Raw genomic sequence first — 10,545 nt, forward strand, 5'->3', positions numbered from 1 at the left:
AAAAACTTGCTTGAACTAGCACAATATCCCTAGGTTAACTCCGGGTTAAGTATATAAAAGAAATTATTTTTTATATACTACACAACTTAATATATGTTTTGATTAACGAATTGAAAAAGAAACTCATATTAATACAAACTAAATAACATTACTATTTACTCAGATATAAGTTTATTATAATTCTCTTAGTAAGTGTACAACTATTTAATGTATCTTACGAAAATTCTTATGATTTCGTTTAGCAAAACCCTAAAATAAATAAAGCATGTTTTCTAAAAAAGAACCGAAAAAATCCTTTAAAAGGTAACTTTTTGATTTAACGGTTAATATGTACGGTTAAGATTTACTATTATCTTATATATATATATATACATTAAAAGACAACTGACTTAATTGACCAATCACAACTCTCAAATTCTCAAAATTCATTAAATTAGCACATGTCTAAATTAATTTTACACTTTTTGGTTTTCCATCACCAATATATTTTTTTAAACTTTTTCCCCAAAATAATAATTTATTAAATAAAATAGATAAAATTAAAATTTATGTCTATCCCATATATCCAGCTAATTAAATAAAAAAAAATAACTTTTATAAATAAAAAAACCAACTTTGTTTACAAGTAGTATTCATTTAACTATAATTATAACTTATCAAATTATCAATGACTTTATATAAAGAAAATAAATATCTAGCATATAACCACTAATCAACTATATAATCCAAAACTTTCTTTAAAAAAAAATACAGATAAACTAAATATTTGATAACATATTTAGTCTGGACCCGACTTAGATAACATAGTTTGGATCTTTCGTTGTAATATTTGATTCGCACCTTAAAATAAACTAAATATTTTCTAATTTCAAAACTAAATTGTAATACTTTATAATCAAATTATAAATAGTACGAGACTTCAAGGGTTAAAATGAAAATTGATCAATATATTATTTTTATATTGCCAATCATTTGTCACATGGCCCACATTTTGTCATTCACTTTACATATATAACTAGTTATGTAATCCGGGCGTTGCCTCGGGAAACATAACGTTGCTTTCAGAAAGTTTATACAGGTGGAAGATATATTAACGCCATTTACCTAACGTTGCTTTCAAAAAGTCTATACAGGCGGAAGATATAACCGTTTTTATCGTATCTAAATGTGTGTTAGATTATGTGTTGTCGTGTACAAACATAAGTTATATTAGTCATTGAATAGTTGAAGGGAGAAAACGAATGTTAATAATGTATCAACTATATATTATTAATAATTGGAAAAATGTGACAAAACGTGGAAAAAAAAGTGATGAAAACATACTAAAAGTACAATATTATACATCAAATACAAAAAGAAATAGAAAGTACCATATAAATCATTTTAGAAAAAAATATAAAAACTTGAGGAGCTAACCTATTAGAAAAAGAACCTGATTTGCAACATTTTTTGTAATTTCCGTTAAACACCCTAATAGAACTTAACGATCGTTAGCTGATGGGACCGTTATTGCAAAATTATTAACGACATGGACTATAGTTGCACAAAAAGACGGAAACCAAGTAACGAGAATTATATATATATATATAATAATAAAAACATAGTATACTAGTCTTAAAGTAGATTCGTCTTCTTCCCAGTCTTCTTCATCATTTCACCACCCATATATACCTGCAACTCTCTTCTAATTAAAATAAAGATTTGTTGTTTAAAGATTTTAAACTATAGAAGGTTTAAACTTTCAAGATCAGTAAGTCTTCCTTATTTTTCTCTTTTTTCAGTAATTAAATGACAAATATATCATTAAAATAAATATTTTTTTTACATTGTATCAAAATTGAAGTACGGGCATCTGCCCTATTACACCCATGCTAAATCCGTCCCTTCGGTCAAATATGTTTTCTTCTTATTTTCCCTTTTGTCCCTAGTAACTCTTGATTAAATATGTTGCATTTTCAGCTGCTACTATGCTTCTCCCCACATACTGTCCGAATAAATCTCTTACAAAAATAAATTAAGTTGGGTTTAGTCAACCTGGAGATAAGGCTGCTTTTTACTGGGCTTGCTGGGCCCGTTCTCTGCTGGGCTCACCTAATGCACGACCCAAGTAAAATAAATACAAGGAAAATGGGGTCTTCTCTTTTTCTTGTTCACACGGCCCAGAAACAGATAATTGGTGATGGATTTCTGCTCGTGCCTTTCCCAGACAAATTACTCATACCTAAAATTGAGCAGCTTACGTGCATGTAAGCAAGGTATCTAAACTCCACAAAATTGGGCAGCTTTTTATGTAAATTAGGTTCATGACTTCAGTCAAATCTGTCAACCCCAAAAGTGTGGCTTGTTTTGAGCTCTAATATGTTTTGAACCGCTTCACTCAATTATCATTTTAAACCGCCTCTTCTTTTAGTTTTAGCTTTTAAATAGCCCCATACGAATCCAAATCATCATTGGACCTACAATTTTCTTATGCAAATAATAAAGGACTAATACGTATAAAATGAAGTAATAAACATTAAAATGCATTCAAATAACGGATATTAGCCATAAGATATCAACTACAAACAATTCAATATGACATTTTTACCCATATCAATAATTTTATATATAACCCTCATTTCACACAACTCTTTTGCCCTGCAAGCCTACACTCTCACACAACTCTTCTACCCTAAAGTTCTTTTTTCGTTTTAATTAATTTTCATCATGTTTTAAGGCATATATATACAGACAAACAATAAATAGCAGAGAACACAAAAAGAAATATTACTCCTAGCAATTCATACCCAAATCAATGACATTGGGTTTATTGGGTAACTCTTTTGATGTATTGGGTGTAATTGGGCTTTAAAAAAACGAGGGGAGCGGGTCTTACACGTAACATCTAAAACAAGTTTATAACCGTAGCGGGTTCAAACGAGTGGGTCGAGCGGTTTTAGCAACAAAAGATTTTGAGCGATATATAGTTTGTTAGTTCACCACATCTTAAACTCTTCTTCCACTAGATAGTCTTTTGTGTTGCCGCCATCTTCTTCATTCAACATATGTTTGGATAATCACAGAATCCCATCTTTAATTTATTTAATTTTATTTTTATTACTATTTTTATTTTTTAGGGTTGTGTTTGTGATTGCTTTTTTTTTTTGTTGAGAAATTCTGATTTTTGCATTGTAAATAAAATCTTACACCTGGATTTTCACGGAAGTGTTTGATGAAAAAGCTTTCATATATGTGGTTTTATTTTTGATGAAAAAAGAGATGGAGGATAATTATGGTTAAATTGAAAAGGTAGATACAAGAAACATAAGATTTATGCACAATTTTTAATATTAAAAACATAAAAAGCGATCCATAATGCATTCATGCATGTAATTTCTGTGATATTCGATGCGAAATATTTGCAAATATATTTCTTATTTGTAGTCAAAATAAATACACCTATATTGTGGATTGTTATTATTTTTTAATTATATCTTAATTGTTTAGTTTATGAAAATCTTTTTATATAAAATGAGTAGGTTGACCCGCACCCGTTTGACCCGTACCCCTTTCAACCTGCACCTGTTTTGAACAGTTACCCATACCTGCCCGACCCGCCCGTTTTTTCAAGCTTAAGAAATATGAGGGAGGGGAGTCGAGCACGTTTGGGTAACTAGGTCAAAACGGGTGCTGGTCGTGGGTGCGGGTTCAAATGGATCATAAAAGAAAGACGGGTCAGCCCGCTCTTTTTATACAAAAATATTTTCAAAAACTAAACAATCAAGTTAAAAAAATAAATAAATAACAATCCACAATACAGGTATATTTGTTTTGACCGTAAATAAGAAATATATTTGCAAATATATCGCATCCAATATCACATAAATTACATATGCATTGTGAATCTGGCTTTTATGTTTTAATCTTAAAAATTGTGCATAAACCTTAGGGGGTAGGGAGTCGGAAGGTTCGTCTCCCTCCAATTATCTAATCAAATTACTACATCTCATTTCAACCCTTCAACCTTTTTTAGTGGCAACCATTACTTCCAACCTTTTTCTAAAATTTTCATAATTTATCCTTAACATTATAATTTTTACATAATTAAATTTTTTTTCAATTTATATATTTTATTAATAACAAAACACATTATGTAATATTAAAAAACACATTACATAATAAAAATAAAAAACACTACATAATTGAAAAAAAAAGGTTTATACTATGTAAAAAAAAAGGTTATAACGAGCTAAAATAAAAATAAAATAAAATAAACATTACATAAATAAATAAAAAAAGAAATTTACACTATGCCAAAAAAAAAAAAGTTTGGAAAAACAAACAAAACAGCAAAACTTACCTTTAGCTAAAACAAAAAAGCTTAAAAAAAATCATAAAAAATACATAAAAAAAAAAGGAAGAAGCTAAAGAAAAAATTTTTCATTTTGCTAGAAAAAAACCAACTAAAAGGTTGGAGAAAAAAAAAAACCAAAAAAAACACATGTTCAGCCCAGTTTAGGTCCCTAGCGTGTGAAAACTTACATAGTTGGTCCCTGCAACAGTCAGAAACATTTACACCTTCAGTCCTTCTTCCCCCATCTCCCTCCCAGCCTTCAGCGAGTATCCAGCTCGCCACCTCCAGCCTTCCCTCCATCTCGCCTTAGTGGGGCGGAAGATAATAAGGGCCAAAGGGGGTAATGGTCCCTCCAAATTTTTGGGCCTTATTTAGCAATTATATATTATTTAAGAGTAAAATTATGTTTTTGTGTGATTTTACCCCCTCTAAAAGTTAGAGACAAACGATAGATGCAGAAAACTGTACATGAATGCTTAATTTTACCCCTCCAGTAATGTCGTTCAAGTTCCGCCGCTAGTTAGTGGCAGCCGAAACCCTCACCAACTCGCTCCCTCCCTCCCATCTCCCTTTCCATCTCGCTTCGACTCCCTCCCCCTTATCTTATGTTTCTTTGTATCTACCTTTTCAATTTAACCATAATTATCCTCTTTTTTCATCGAAAACAAAACAACATATATGAAGCTTTTTCATCAAATACTTAAGTGATAATCCAGGTGCGGAAATTTTATTTACAATACAAAAATCAAGAGTTTCTCAAACCAAAAAAACCCAATCACAAACACAACCCTAAAAAATAAAAAAAATTAATATAAATAAAAGTAAAAAACTAAAAACTGGGTATTAATGATCATCCAAAAATATGTTGTATCGCGGCAACGCAAAAGACTATCTAGTGGAAGAAGAGTTTAGCATGTAGTCTAAGTATATATGGCATTAAAAATCTTTTGTTGCTGAAAACCCGTTCGACCTTTATAATACCCATATAAACCCGCTACAACTATAAACTTGTTTTAGATATTACAAATAAGACCCGTTTCCCTTGTTTTTTTTAAGCCCAGTTTTACCCAATACATTAAAAGAGTTACCCAAATAAACCCAATGTCATTGATTGGGGTATGGATTGTCAGGGCTAATCTCCACCAAACACAATGCATATCTCCATAAGGTTTATATCCAGCAAGCAATTCCTACAATCACAATCCCGAATGAGTAAACCTAAAACTGTATATAGTAAACATAAATCTATATTCGCATATTTAAAGATATTTGGTATTGTAATGAACAATAATTGCAAAACAGGTAAAAGTGAGTTATTTTTACAATTTGATGTTTGCTATGTATCTTTTCTATCAACAGTTTTTGATTTAACATTTATTTTCAATCCAAAACGAGTATAATATTTTTCAATTGCAATAGTGATCATATCTTTAATTTGAAATTTGTTATTTGTGAATGTTTCAGTGCTGCTGACACTAGGATAGAGAAAGAGGTTTAAAACGGTTTTGGGACTCATGAAATAGCAAATGAAAAATTGATGGGTTATAAATAAAAATTATTAACAGGGACAAAAATGGCATACGGAGTATTAAAATGTTGGTAGTATACTAGTAGGGAAAGCCAAACGAGTAGTAGAAAAATCACCTCTTTCTTTTTTTTTTTAGAGCTAATTTCTAAATTTAGACCTCATTACAGACCGAATATAACCAATTTATTCATACGTCAACTAGAAGCCACTATGATTCTATGAACGTATTGATCGAGAGGTTTCCACTTATAAACCTCATTGGCAGTATTCATTTAACCTATTTTTTTGTTATAACTTTTGAGTCAAAGTTTTGCACACTATACATGTTAAGTTGTCACCTTATTGTGTGAACTATCTTAATAATATTAATAAAGAAGTAATTTCATGATAATACACAACTACAATTAGTGACTTTAGTTGTAGAAAAATGTGTTTTTCTAAGTATAAGATACACCAATGGGGTGAAACCAAGTGGTACCGCCATCATGGGCCACTTGGGCCCACAGATGAAGGCTAGAGGTCACAGGTTTAAAACTTGTCAAAGGCAAGTGGAAAACTATATCTTGTGATCCCATGTGTGAGAATGATGACTTACCGGATATGAGTTTTATGCAGTATGCGCTCTGAGTATCAAAATAGTACATGGGACCAGAAGGTTCCCACCCATTTACCTTTTTTTTCTAAGTATAAGATACGAATTAGGATATATATATATATATATACACAGTGAAGTGATCAAGTGATAACCAAAATAATGGTGAGAGTCGTGAGAATCACTAAAAAAACCATCTTTAAGGGCTTAACCCTTGGAGTTAATGGTTATGCCCGTACCGTATCCAACCGTCATCATCTCTTGGATTGCCGCCCATCAAATCCATAATTTGCATATGCATCTGGTGACAACCCTTTTAGAACGGATAAGGGCAACGCCCGTACCGTATACATACGTTTTTAACATGTAACTCATATAGATTTTTTACAATTTTTTAAAAAAATATTTTTTTGGAATGGGTTTCCTTTAAAAGAAATAAAAAAAAAGTAAAAGAAAAAAAATTTTAAAATGAGAAATTAAAAACTACACCAAAAAAAAAAACACTAATAGTTTCACGGTTTTTCTCAAGTTTTGGTTTTCACATTGACCTTATCATTCCTAAAATTATCAAACTAACTTAAGTTAGTTAAATTAGGGAGTAAAAATATGTATAGGAAGAAAACTCTTAAAACTTTTTAGAAATTAGAATAAAACGAAGATCCTTCAAAAATAAGTTTAGAGAAGAGGTGATTTAAACATTTAAAAACTTGTACTTCCAATAGCTTTTGTTTCTATTTTACCAAAACAAAAGAAGGAATTATATCAATGAATCAGTTTGAAGTTTAATTTTTGCTTGAAAGAGATATGAGATATAATTGATAACAAGTGTTAGATTCATTTTTTTTTACATGAATATTAGCATTCCAATTGACATAGTCTAAGTCATGAGATTACACAATATCAAATTCCAATTACACCTAAATAAGAGAAGAAATAAGATTTTACCCGACAGAATAGTACATTATAATTTTAATTTTGAAAACACCATATCTAATAATAGGGGTGAACAAAAACCGAACCGGAAAACCAAAAAACGAAAAAAAACGAACCGAAAAAACCGAAAACCGACCAAAATCCATTGGTTTGGTTTTTGTTTTTCAAAAATCAAACGGATCGGTTCGAGTTTCGGTTTCATATGCCAAAAAACTGATCAAAAACCGAGTCGAACCGAACCGAACTCATTATATTTTAATTTATTTTGTATTTATATCATATCACATTTCTATTTATTACTTATAATTTGTAAATATGTTAATATATTTAAAATTTTTGTCTTTTTAGTGTACAAATTTATATAAATTGTATGTTTTAAATGAAAACGTACAATAAAATCAATTCATTTTATAAAAGTTATATAAAAAATATAATTAGTTAGTAAAAAGCATATCTATATTTTACGAGTAGTTTCTATATCACAGTTTTTTTGTTAACAATTAAAAATTAAATATATAACATCATAAACAAAAAAGTAAAAAAAATTCTTTTAAAAACCGAAACCGATCCAACCCGAACCGAAAAACCGAATCGAACAAAAACCGAATCCAATGGTTTTGATTTTCTGAAAACCGAATGGATCGGTTCGGGTTTCGGTTTTAGCCAAAAACTGACCCAAAACGACTCATACTCACCCCTATCTAACAATATGATTTGTATTTTTGTGATGACTTGTAACCATTATTTTCTTTGATAAGTGTTGTAAGAAGCAAACTCCATGGATGTCTTTTGAACATATAAATAAAATAAATAAAAGCTAAAATAGAACAATTCTATAATAGAAATTCATGATTGCAATAGAAAAAAAAAAGCTAAAATAGAACAATTCTATAATGGAAATTCATGGTTGCAATAGAAAGAAATGTAAAGAGTACATTGGTGGGTAGATATGAAATTGAATGAGTATATTGTTGGTAAATGGTGATAATGTTGTATGAGTATAACTTCAAATAAATAGAGAATGGTTTGGTGAATGCATTAATTGAGAATGGGTAGTTGAGAACAAAAGACACATTAAATGAGTGTAGTTCAAAGTGAATAGCATAGTTATTATCAGTGGTGGAACCAGAATCGAAAGTGATCCATGGTACAATTTTTTTTCTACTAGCCTTCTATCTGCATTAAGTAACGCTAATGACTAAATTGTTATGAATTTTAGCAATTTTTTAAGGATTTGACTATTTTTAATGGAATTTAAGAATTTTTGACACATTTAGTAATTTTATTTATCATTTTGTTGTAATGATACATCGTTATAAGTTTTATTGATAGAAATATATTTCAAAAGTTTAAAACTAGTTACGCTAACCGGTATTCAATATTTATTTGACCTGTGACACCAATAAAAATTACATTCTTTTCTGAAAAACTGAACTGCATAAATTTAACGAACCCGTAGCCCGAACTACCACTTTAGTGGCTCCGCCCCTATTATTTGTAACTACCACGTTAAAAAAATGTTCTAATGATAAGACATGTTTCTTCACATGAGTTTCAAGTTCAAACACTGTCGTAAGTATATTTGGGATGATCATAGATATTTAATTTCCACTAATGATAGGCCTGATTGACATTTTCTCTCCATATTTTTGAGTGATAAAAGTTTCTCATGAAGAGATTTAATTTGAGTGAGCTCTTTAGCGCGAACATAGTTAAGACAATGTATGCAAAACTTTCGATATCTGCAGGTAATTCACACATTTCAGAAATAAAACTATGCTATATTATAAACTTATGCTATATTACTGGGTTTTATAACGGAATGGAAGATTTCTTCATTGACAAACTTTCAAATCGACAGCCACACAATATACATAATCGTCTCAACAAGCAACGACTTAGAAGGCGAATTCAATTGTTACACAATAAAGTTAAAATAGTATGTTTTTTTTAATAAAAAGTTATCTATATGTTTATGACTTAACCTTAAAAGATTTTAAAAATAATACTCGTATATATGTTATAATATAACGTAGATGATTGAAGTGAAGGTTTCAAGTCTTGAATGCCGGGATCGGACATCGAAAGGTTTCAAAACCCAAAGCTTAAATGCGTTAACATAGTTTGTTTCCAAACCATATTAACCCGACAATATGACACCTATATACATAGGTACTCACCTTGGCCTCGCTAACGTGAATTCATAATATATACCACTCTCTTTTAGAGGAACCTATACAATCAATCACTACTCCATAAGGCTAACCATTGTATATCTCTATGAATCAACCCACAATATCAACTCGCTATAGTTTGGCCCATAAATCACTTTTCAGGATTCAATCAACTCATTTTTAACATCCTTCTACCAATTCACACCTCCAACTAGCAAGTCTGGCCGGTCTAAACCCATCCTCATTATGACGGACATGATTTGAAAACACCTCTAAGCCTGCCAGAATCCACAAAAATGTCAATGGGCAAGTCTCATCCAAACAAACGATGAAACGGCCCAAACAACTAATTAAATGCGGACCAAAAAGAGAACCGAGCGAGCGAGAGAGATGGCAATAGCGTGAGGGACCGTTGTAAGTCATAAACACTTACATATGTTTTCTCCAAAATACCCCCTCGAAAAGAGAAATTAATAGCAACCAAACTTACCACGACACGGACTTTACACGAGGATATTAATAAAATTACATCACAACTAAACACAAATTTGAATTTTAGTGTAAAAAATAATCGAAACATAATCATTCAAAATATTTGACTTCATATAAATTGAAATTCGTATATATATATATATATATTCATAAACATTAATTAGACATGTTCTGTTGAGGCCAGAAGAGCAACCTAGGAATCATTTTACATGTAAAGCAAAAATGCACCCCAATAACACAAGAAAGTAACCTAGAAAAGGAAAAGTTGGCAATGTATGAAATTATCGTGCAGTAGAGAGGCGTATCAAGCTGCACCATTGAACTTGGCATCGTACTCATATAGGGTTGCTGGATTATATATAGGAGAACAAAAAAAAAAGAGTCAAAATCCATTAAACATTCATCAAATGTTAAAACAGTTTATAATAATAAGGGGTAAGTGCGTCATATTTTAACTAATTATGCCTAAAAAAGTTATATTAGTATGCACAAA

The sequence above is a fragment of the Erigeron canadensis genome, chromosome 6, assembly GCF_010389155.1.
Source record: "Erigeron canadensis isolate Cc75 chromosome 6, C_canadensis_v1, whole genome shotgun sequence".
Classification (NCBI taxonomy): Eukaryota; Viridiplantae; Streptophyta; class Magnoliopsida; order Asterales; family Asteraceae; genus Erigeron; species Erigeron canadensis.